At 40.0% G+C, this 11,860-nt stretch overlaps 1 long non-coding RNA gene across 1 annotated transcript; it reads left to right on the plus strand.

Annotated features, from left to right (window-relative positions):
* The first annotated feature begins 5,875 nt into the window (after positions 1-5,875).
* On the plus strand, positions 5,876-8,670 carry LOC124864999. Its single transcript, XR_007037419.1, has 2 exons — positions 5,876-5,990; positions 7,709-8,670. It is a non-coding gene; the product is annotated as an uncharacterized LOC124864999 (long non-coding RNA).
* The last annotated feature ends 3,190 nt before the right edge of the window (positions 8,671-11,860 follow it).

The raw sequence follows: 11,860 nt of genomic DNA on the forward strand, positions 1-11,860 counted from the left end.
GTGCGCCTTAATCATGAGTTTTAGCTTGGTGGTGAGGAAGGAAACACCACTGCCTCATTTTGACTGTATGATAAATATATTTTGCAAACCTAGCTGTGTGCATAAAATAGGGGCATGTGTGCTTTTCTCCTGCTTGGAGCCTTATTATAACAAACATGGCGCATACGGATCTGTGTTTTATTTGGAAAACATTGATTTCAGCTGCTTAGTGAGATCATTTTTGTTGCATCCAGGGAATAGCAGCTCGGGTCCCAAAAACGCGTTCCAACTTTCGAGTCCAGTCAGTCAGATGTGGGCATTTAAAGGTTGCATCCTTATCATGAACCCAGCGTGGCTAACCATCCTTGAAATTCTCTGATCAAGCCATGCAGGTCACACCTTACAATTGAGCTGCTGCTGCTGCAACCAGACTCCTCCACATTGCCAGCAGGACCCAGATTTATGACAATGTCAATCTCACTGTGGAGGTTTGGTGCAGACTCAAACAAAATGGGGAATTCTCACACTCCATCCCTTATAATGATCAGCACACTGCATGCTTGGCGTAAGGAAGACTGACAACAAATGACCAAATATGATACGTTAGTACACATCAAACAAGATGCAGTGTTTTTACTGTTTCTGTTGTTGTAACGATAATATTTTTTATGAAAAAATGAACAACATTGCCCAAATTTCCGTTTCTTAATAAAGACTGGCAATAGGTCAAACAAATTAGGATAACTGCTATGACATGAAAATATTTTAGCTTAGAAATATGATGCTATTTTTGTTATTGTTTTATGGTTCTTCAAGTGTATTTGACAATGATATGAAACGCATTAAACAGAACTCTTTAAATTGTGTCAATAAAAATATTGTGTTGAGCAAAAAACTCACATTTCTGAGTGCAGCTCTTACCAGTTGTTTCTCATGCATGCTCCTGATTTTTTTTCTTAGGGCAGGGCTTGAAAGCTGAGAGCTTTCACTCTTCATCTATACCACAAAAACAATTTAAAGACACTACCTTCTGATGCAGTTAAAACCTGAGGAATGATTCAAACCACCAAACTAGCAAACTTTACAAAATTATAACAATTTAGAACACTGAATCACAATTTGATTTATGGCATTTCCATTCTGAAATGTGTGTAAATATCTAGTTTTACTGCTAAATTAAGTCAGACTATTTAAGTTTCAGTTGTGTTTGTGGTATAATCAGCAGGTGATGTCCTGCAGTGCTGCAGAAAGGGTTAAGTAATGTTTCCAGAGTTCACACATCATCTCTCATGCAGCAAACCATCAGGGCTGGGTAGAAATGATAAAAGGGATTTACTGAAGATAGGAACTACACCGGAAACATGTGAGAGCACAATGGATGAGCTCAGTCTGCTGGAAAAATGAGGTTAGTTAGAGGAAATGTGGAAAGTTTCAGATTTAAATAGTGAATAATGACAATTGTGGAGCTCACCTGAGAAAACACAGAGGGGTGTACCATAGTAGTAGTCCCTGAGAGACTGATCAGATGACAGTGGATAGACAGGTAAGGTAGGTGAGAGTTGGTGAATAAATACTTTTTTCAGAACATTGTTGGAAGATTCTTCAGCGCTTATGAGTTTCAGGTAAGTATTCAAGGGAACGTTTCGAGGAAGACACCAGAGAAACGAGGAACTCTGTGCAGCTGCAAAGGAATGAGACTCATAAGACACGAGGAGATAGGTAGGTATGTAAAGTGAAATATGTTGGAATAGTAGAAATACATACATCTTATTAATAAGACGGTTTACAGACAATCTGGGGAAGCACGGTGGGTCACGCTGGTCTTCTCCAGCTGCAGGTAGGCTGATTTTTGTGCAGCAGATTGGGTCTGTCCATGGAAGATAAACAGTGGGAACACCAGGTAAACAAGAGTCAGGAATGGTGCAGGTTAACATCTTCTGATTACCGATCATAGAACAATCTTAGAATGAAACCATTATGTCGATTTTAAAAAGGACATTTTGTATTGACTTGGGGTGTTATAGTTAAGGGATATAGTGAAGTAAAGACATAGTAAAGTTAGAATTTTTGCCAGAATTCCCCCTTTTCCACCTAAAGAAACATATATGACATAAAAGAATTCCCACCTTTGTGGGAAAATTCATTCAGAATTTCTTGTTTAAAAGCTGAATTTTTATTCCTTGGATTTTTTGCAGCTGTGTCTGTTTTTAAGCTGTGTCCATGACATCTGCAGTGCCTTCAAGCCTCGCGACAGAGCTGGGGTGTTTGTGGCGGTTTGATCTTTTTCCTGAAAGGATGCCCTCCACAAAGTCAAGTCCCTCTCCAGGTTCCAATTTCTCTCCTCGTAAACAACAATTTGGTCTGTGATGCAAATGTGAAGAGAAGGAGAGGCAACAGGAAAGTTCATTGAAAGTCAGACTGTTCCCGTGCTCAGATTTCAGTCCGGAGGGAATTTTCTTATTTCTGCTCAACACCCAACATTTTGACTTGGCTTAAACTCAGACCCCATCAGCAAGCACATCATTTGAAGGGAAAGTCAAGTACAGAAAAACCCTTTAGTTTTTAGCCCACATTATGTCTATTAAAGTTTTTTTTGTTTTTTTTGCAATGTCCTTTCTAAAACAACAAGCCATTGTTATGGGAAGCTGTTTACACAAAAACAATCAGTTTCCATTAATGTCAACAAATAGTTTTGGCATTTTGACATAATTTTTAAATTGCTATTTCATTTATGATCATCAACTCTGCTTAATCTATTATTTTACATCCATTTCTGTGTTTCTGGGATGCGACACCATCCAGCAAAGTTAAGATAGAAGAAATGAAAACCGATTTCTTCTCATCTAACAAAAATAGGCTCACCCATGCAAGCAATTTGTGCTTCAGGATTACGAAAAGCTAAATAGGTTTGCGTAATATATGACTTTTCTAGTCATACTGAGCACTTTCACAGTAGAAGAAGACACTCACAAACATGCTTACATTCATTCATTGTTTGATATGTATCGGGAGAGGAAGCTGGAATTGAAACCACAACTTTCTCATTGCTAAACGACTACTCTTCTTAAGTGGATTTAAAGTTAGGAACAAAGCAAACCGGAGGGACGAGGACAAGCTATGTATCTGTCCTTGCTGGGACAGACAGTTTGAGCAGGGAGGCAGCAGCGAGACCACAGAGGCCACAGCAGATTTTCTCTGGTGTAACTTCAAACACCAAAATGTCATGTCATGACACATATCATTCTATTAAACAACTATGATCCCAGTTGGTATTCATGAAATCAGCAATTACTTGGTTCAAATGCATCTGTAAATATTTCAATGGGCGTCGGACCATCTAAAACATGAAGATAAATTTAAACGTCCCTCATTTTTATTCAAAAAATCCAACATATCGCAGTGACACGGCCATGTCATGCTGTTTCTGCAAACTGCTCAGGAGCCACGGTGACTAGAGCTCCAGTCGAATACTACCGCCGCTCAGTCTGGCGGTCCTTCTGCTTTACGTTGAGAGCATGGGAAAATGGACTTAAAATGCTGTGCAAATCTGTCAAGATCATAATTTGTCCTTTGAGATTTGCGTCGTGTATTCATGTAAGCTCCTTCTATTGGTGAAGCATGTTATCTTTAAAAACCAATCACATACATATAGAATATCAATGATGTGTTACAGTTAATTCCTGTTCCCACGGTCCCTGAATGCAACAGCTGGGAATATGTTGTTCAGCCGCTGTGTTGAGCTGTCAGTCATGACTCCACTCCTCCGTGATCTGAGGCCCCGCCCCCCACGCCAAAACAGGGCCAGAAGTTTGAAGACGAAAAAATAAAATCTGCAAGTGCGAAAAAAAAAACTTAAATCTTTTTTTGAACTTTTTTTTTTCCAGTTTTCACATTTTTTGGGGGGAGGTTCAAAATAATTTTTCAGGTTCAAATTTTTTTCTTTTGAACAAACTTTATGGCCCCAATTTAGCTCCATAACCTTTGCCTGTTGTGGGTAAATTTGTGTCAGCACTCTCTAACTTTCCTCCGGTAGAAGGTATGCTCAGTTCAGTGCTTGTTGCTGTCCATAACTTAGCTTTCCTTTATTTCTCTGTCTGGCAGAACCGACTCCTGGCCCAGTCGGTTATGGCTAATGGCTGCACATACAGAGCCTGGTTCTGGTTCCTCTTGTTAAAATAGAGTGGTGCCTCTTATCTGTCCCCATATGCTTGCTTAAGATGGGAGAATGCATTGATACAATTGGCTGGGCCTCCTCAGATAGATGCAATTTTGTTTTTGTTGTTATTTTAACTGACTTTAGGTTATTAAATCTGAATCTACATGATGGGATTGACTGGAATGAAATTTGGACCAGCTGGATTGTGTATAGATTAACATGGCCTGTTAGTGGCATTAAAATAAGGTGACAATACCCTAATTAATTAAATGCATTTGAGGCACAACACAAATTGGAGAAAAAAAGATGAAAATGTCAGTTGACAACACAGAACAATCCTAATTATTTCTGACATCTACATCCCCCAAAAAACAGAATTTTGTCCCCTTTGCATTTTGTTGGGACACCTTGTATCAGTCCATATGTAAAGACAAGAGAACCATTGAAAACGAGCATCAGCAATTTCTTTCTTCCAGCAATCTGCTGCCTCAGCAGGGGCTGGAGCAGGACCCTATGCCTTTTCTGGGGACGTTTCTTCCATTCAGATTCACAGTCAGCTGTGAGTCGGCTGTAATGACTGTCCCCAGGTGTTTTATGCAGATCTGCCTGGTACACCACTTCTGTGACAGTGCACGTCGAGTGTGCAACTCCATGATTGAGGCCTCAAATTCTGCCAGGGATGATTACGTCTGAGGCAGAAAGGGACAGCTGCCAACTGTCGCTGCTTTCAGCCCACAGAAACAATAAATGTGGAGTGCGATGATAAAGCAGCTTTTATTTTCTTCTGCATTTGTGCCGCTTGCTGTTCATTCACCAGACCAGCTAATGCATTCTGTAACTTGGACAGACAAAGGGCCTAGCATTTCCATTACCTTATCAGACAGAATCAGGACAATAAATCTACATTTGGCTTGTTGAGCTGTTTAGTAATAGAACTGATCCAGTTACTATTATGTCGGTGATTATAATCTTTCAGTGGTTGATTCTCATCATGTAAGCATGAGTCCTGCAAAGAGGATAGTTTGGTATCATAACATCAAAAGTTTCTGCCTTGTTTTCCTCACCAGATGTCCAGTTAATCTTTTTCCCCTCCAACTGTGCAGCTACTAATGTCTGCAATATCAGCTTTTGGTTTGAGTTTGCTATAACGTTTTTATTTGAAATTATTCTAAAACTAAAACAAATCCTAAGAAAAGGGGGTTCAGATATGGAATGAAGATAAATATTAGGCATTGGTATTAAATTATGGTAATTGTACAATGGGGCGATCTAGTTGCATTACAATCCCAGGTATGAGCTGTGTAAAGGATAATCTCTAACCAAACCAGGAATGAAAGGGGCCAAGTGCACCCATCTGGTAATTATGTTGCCCTTTTAATTGGCTTTCAGAAATACTGCGATTCACACAATAAAATTATTTTGTCATAAGGCAATAAAGGTTGAACTTTGCTTAGTGTTTCTGTGCCTACATAATTGAAAACCATCACACTGGGATCTGTATGGCCAGAGCAAATTTTAGGATTAATATGTCAAAATGGGGACATTCACTCATTATGGAGATTAATGACATTATGTTTTAGAGTTTAGTGGGTGTTTTGTGGATTAGAAGGACCCAGATGCAAACCGGATATCAGCAGGCGCATAGTGGAGTGAGGAAGAAACCAGAGAGCTTAATTGGGAGGTGGAAACCAGGTGAGTACAATCAATGCAATGAATGGCAGCTGAGCAGGGAGTAAGGCTGTGGAAACCTGGCTAATGACAGAACAGAAACTTGGAATAACTATACGAAATCAGATCCAAATATAAACAATACAAGAATAACTCAAAATACAAGAACCAGACCAAAGAACTGCAGGTAAAATGAATTATTTGAAATGTTTTTTTTCCAGGGTGAAATGATTACACAGTGTACCACTGCAGTGGTGGATTTGGTTCAAAAATTATACATACAGACCCTTAAATAAATACAAACATTTGTCTAAATATTTTATTCATTGGCACTGAAGATTCTACAGTGTCTTCTAACGTGAGCAGTTCAAGGCGTGTTGACCTCTGGTTGTTGTTGATGATTAACTGCAGGTTGTAATTTCTCTTTGACAGCAAGCAAATGATTTGTTTGGGTGTATATATTTAACTGGCAAAAACGTAAAAAAATTGCAAAGACCAAGGGGAAATTTAATTAAGCTAAAAAGTCTTTTGGAGCCATTTATAAACAAATGCAGGTTCTAAGATCTTCAAATGAATCTCAAAGAATTTAAATATCGTGAAAAAGTGCAATACCTTATTGGTCATTTCAGAATATAGTGTATAGATTCATTACACAAAGACTTAAATATTTCAAGCTCTTGTTTCTTGTAATTTACATGATTATGGCTTCCAGAGAATGAAAACCCAAAATTCAGTGTCTCTGAAAATTAGAATTGTATAAAAGACCAATTTAAAAGAATGCATTTTTAATGATTGAATGTCATTTTATGACAATATCAAGGCCTACACAATCCTGACTGTTGACTTGACAGATGCACAGATAACAGTCACTGACACCCTCCACAAGATGGGGAAGCCAAAAAACGGTCATTGCTAAAGAAGCTGGCTATTTACAGAATGCTGTATCCAAGCAAATTCATGGAAAACTGAGTGTCATCTGCTGGTGTTGGTCCCCTAGGTTCTCTGAAGTGAGCTTCATACTTCCTTCTGCTGGCAGGCATTATAAAGATGCTGATTAAATTTTCCAGCAGGACTTGGTACCAGCCCACACTGCTAAAATTATTTAAAGCTGGTTCAATGACTTGGAGATTACCTGAAAGTAACCTGGGCACCTCAGCAAAACAACAGGCTGATTGTCTCCATGCCATGCTGCACTGATGCAGTAATTCATGCAAAAGGAGCCCTGACCAAGGACTGAGTGCATAGAAATGAACACAGATTTCAGAAGCCTGACATTTCTTTTATTGATCTTATGTAATATTCAAAGTTTTTGATAGACTGAATTTCGGGCTTTCATTAAGTGTATCTGTGTCCATAATCATCGAACATACAAGAAAATAAGGTTTGAAATGTTTCGCTCCATGTGTAATGAATCTATATAATTTATGAATTTCACTTTCTGAAATGAGTAAGAAGAAATATTGAAATTTTTGTACCTGTAAGTGCATCAACACTTTGTCGAGGTCTAGAAGCAGAGCCAAACCCACAGATGGAAGGAAATTGACTAGGATGATCAGGAACCAACGAGGCTCAAGTCTCTCATGAACTAGGAACTGCTGGAACTAGTATCCCTGTCCACAGTAAAGCCAGTTGTACATCACAGTGGACTGAGGAGGTGGTGACCAAGAAAGTTTTTAAAGTTGTTTGTTGTATTATTATTTGACTTTGGAAAAAGAACGGTTCAAACAAGTCTTTAAAAACCAGAAATTAATTTCACATTCATGTCCATAAAGAATGTAAAGGAACCTTTTTTAATCAAAAGTCAGTACTAAAATATAAGAAAAGTTTTTTTTGTTTGTTTTCATGTAAGGCATGAATGTTTAAAAATATTTGCAACTATCTGCAGTGTGCATTTTATCATTTCAGACGTCTATGGTGTTAAAGATAACACACCTTCCATCTGTGGACTTCAAACTGAGAGATCCGGTGCACAGAGAAATGAGGATGTGTGCCCTCAGCAGGTTTAAATCACCTGAGCCTCTGTGGCGCTACGGAATTAGGTGAAGGACAAGCTGCAGATTGTGATTCATTGCTCGCCCTCGCCTCATCCTTGCTGCGGAAGTTGAAGCAAAGAGAAAAAGAAAAAAGCTCCAGCAGATTTCAAGAGCTTGTTCTCACAGCGTTGGTGTGTGTTCCACTTAGAATTCGCTGTCAGTACCACTCGCATCGGGGATCTGTGTGCAGTCAGCTGCTGCTGATCCGGTGCAGCCACGTCAGATATGAACGGTACTGGTCATTATTGGAACAACGGATGAGTCTGATGATTAGCTGAACTGGAAATTTCAGAATCTGTTCAACAGAGAGAAACAACTAGGAGTCTTGAAGGCCTGCAGACAGAGATGGCTTTGTTTGAGTGTTTATGTTCATAAAAATGGTGGTAGGTGATATGTGATGCTTATGCGCAAAGTTTATCTCTGAAAACCTTATATGGGATGCATACAACAGCAAACAGGTCATTACTACATTATAACCTAAACTCAAGGTCAAATTAACTTTCTAAAGGGGTTGAAGACAGTTTTGAAGCTTTGGCTGCTCTCCTCTTGAGTGCTCTTGCTCTAAGTAGTGAGTTTATGTTTTCAAAGTTTTATCTTCTCTCTTTGGTCTCCTTTAATGCTGAACCAGCAGCAGATTTCAGTCCAGCAGCATTGGAGGCAATTGAGTTGGACTAGAGTTGAATTATGCGATTGTATGTGCCCTGCTCGGAGGTTGTTTTGTACAATTGCCCACCATGTGGGGCATAGTTATTCTACTGGTTCCAACATCAGTAGCCATGTGTTGGGACCAATTGTCTTGAAGAGCACCCATAAGGCCTGATTGTGCTGAGGAAGTAGCACACCCTGCTAAGCTGGAACCATTAGTGTTGGGTCTCAGGACCTTTCAACATGCACACCGTCCTTTTGATTCCACCACTTCTTCAAACTAATATAAATGTCACTTTTCTAACAAGAACCACTTAGAGAAACACTCGTACAGAATATGCAAAGACCCTAAAGACAATAACAAGCAACCCAGGAATGAAATAAATACAGGTCCTTCTTAAAATATTAGCATATTGTGATAAAGTTCATTATTTTCCATAATGTAATGATGAAAATTTAACATTCATATATTTTAGATTCATTGCACACTAACTGAAATATTTCAGGTATTTTATTGTCTTAATACGGATGATTTTGGCATACAGCTCATAAAAACCCAAAATTCCTATCTCACAAAATTAGCATATCATTAAAAGGGTCTCTAAACGAGCTATGAACCTAATCATCTGAATCAACGAGTTAACTCTAAACACCTGCAAAAGATTCCTGAGGCCTTTAAAACTCCCAGCCTGGTTCATCACTCAAAACCCCAATCATGGGTAAGACTGCCGACCTGACTGCTGTCCAGAAGGCCACTATTGACACCCTCAAGCAAGAGGGTAAGACACAGAAAGACATTTCTGAACGAATAGGCTGTTCCCAGAGTGCTGTATCAAGGCACCTCAGTGGGAAGTCTGTGGGAAGGAAAAAGTGTGGCAGAAAACGCTGCACAACGAGAAGAGGTGACCGGACCCTGAGGAAGATTGTGGAGAAGGGCCGATTCCAGACCTTGGGGGACCTGCGGAAGCAGTGGACTGAGTCTGGAGTAGAAACATCCAGAGCCACCGTGCACAGGCGTGTGCAGGAAATGGGCTACAGGTGCCGCATTCCCCAGGTCAAGCCACTTTTGAACCAGAAACAGCGGCAGAAGCGCCTGACCTGGGCTACAGAGAAGCAGCACTGGACTGTTGCTCAATGGTCCAAAGTACTTTTTTCGGATGAAAGCAAATTCTGCATGTCATTCGGAAATCAAGGTGCCAGAGTCTGGAGGAAGACTGGGGAGAAGGAAATGCCAAAATGCCAGAAGTCCAGTGTCAAGTACCCACAGTCAGTGATGGTCTGGGGTGCCGTGTCAGCTGCTGGTGTTGGTCCACTGTGTTTTATCAAGGGCAGGGTCAATGCAGCTAGCTATCAGGAGATTTTGGAGCACTTCATGCTTCCATCTGCTGAAAAGCTTTATGGAGATGAAGATTTCATTTTTCAGCACGACCTGGCACCTGCTCACAGTGCCAAAACCACTGGTAAATGGTTTACTGACCATGGTATCACTGTGCTCAATTGGCCTGCCAACTCTCCTGACCTGAACCCCATAGAGAATCTGTGGGATATTGTGAAGAGAACGTTGAGAGACTCAAGACCCAACACTCTGGATGAGCTAAAGGCCGCTATCGAAGCATCCTGGGCCTCCATAAGACCTCAGCAGTGCCACAGGCTGATTGCCTCCATGCCACGCCGCATTGAAGCAGTCATTTCTGCCAAAGGATTCCCGACCAAGTATTGAGTGCATAACTGTACATGATTATTTGAAGGTTGACGTTTTTTTTATTAAAAACACTTTTCTTTTATTGGTCGGATGAAATATGCTAATTTTGTGAGATAGGAATTTTGGGTTTTCATGAGCTGTATGCCAAAATCATCCGTATTAAGACAATAAAAGACCTGAAATATTTCAGTTAGTGTGCAATGAATCTAAAATATATGAATGTTAAATTTTCATCATTACATTATGGAAAATAATGAACTTTATCACAATATGCTAATATTTTGAGAAGGACCTGTACACCAAGACCTAATAACAGAAAACAACCCTTTGGTCTGATGTAATTTTCTGATTTTGAATGTCATATTTCCATTAGCTTTAAGTTTAAAGTCACCATGATAATTATAAATAAAGGCTTGAAAATGAGTCTGTGTGTAATTAATCTATCTAATTTCACTTAGTGAGTTGAATTACTGAAATAAATGAACTTTTCAATAATAATTTATTGAATATGACTGTACATTTAGTATTGTTTATATATATTATAGTATTATTACTTCACCCGGGCCAAAGAATGGTTCAAATAAATCATTAAAAGGCAAAAATGTACTAAATGTAAAGAATGAGCAGACGCAAACTTTTTACCAGAACTGGAAGCTATAATCACATCTCAAACTGAGACCTTTGAGCCCACATTAATAACAAAAATACACAAAGATAATTAACTGTATCAACATGTTGTCCAGCAGATAGATGTGACTTTTAGGGTTGACCGTTTCAGTTATGCAACCATGCAGCGCCATTGACTGCTCATATTCTCAGACCTTTCCCTACGAGAGCTCCCTTCACATAGTGTCAAAAGTTTACCCAGCCAAGGCACATTAAAATGAACAAAGTCTTCAGCAACTCCCATTAGCTGAGGAATTTCTTTGATTCCACGACCCTCTGGGAGGCCCTGTCGAGAAGAAATAGCTCCCCTAATTAAGTGAAGGGGTTGTACGGCAAGTTAGGCGCCGTGAAGCAAGCGGACATAAACTTTGACAAAAAAATAAAATATTTTGCTGGAGAAGCACTTTCTTTTATGAAGCCCAAGGGTAGACAGGATCAGGGTAGTTGTTTCATGTATTGGCTTTATGTGCCTAGGCCTTAGAACATTCAGCAACGGTGTGCACGTTTCACAGCCATGCAGGGGATGGCGGGGAAGCGCTGCGGCACATGCAGCTGAGTAGCTCCATTGGGTGACTCATTAACATTCCTGCTGGACCATCACATGCATGGTTGTTGATGAAAATCAGTACTGACAAGTCTGTAATTATAGGACACTTCTAAATTGGTCTGGATGACCGACTCCTATCAGGATGAGGGCACAATGAGGGAAGCACCAACGCTGACCAATGAGGACGAAATGACATCTGCAGACTTGGACCTGTTTCTACTGATTGCTTTGTCAACATGCAATCTCAGTGTGGCATCACGAGGAGAAGGTTGCACAAGCAGGATGGCCCACTTGAGAGTCTGAATAATCCAGATACTTTAAGTGAAATGTAATGATGCCTGCACAGGGAGGTAACATATCATACCTCCCTCCTCTTCCTCCTGCTTTGCGGTCCTGCCCCACTGCCCTTGTCATCACCTTCTTTCCCTCTGTGCATCAGCATGTCCCACTTTCACAATGACCAT

Source organism: Girardinichthys multiradiatus, chromosome Y (genome assembly GCF_021462225.1).
Source record: "Girardinichthys multiradiatus isolate DD_20200921_A chromosome Y, DD_fGirMul_XY1, whole genome shotgun sequence".
Lineage (NCBI taxonomy): Eukaryota > Metazoa > Chordata > Actinopteri > Cyprinodontiformes > Goodeidae > Girardinichthys > Girardinichthys multiradiatus.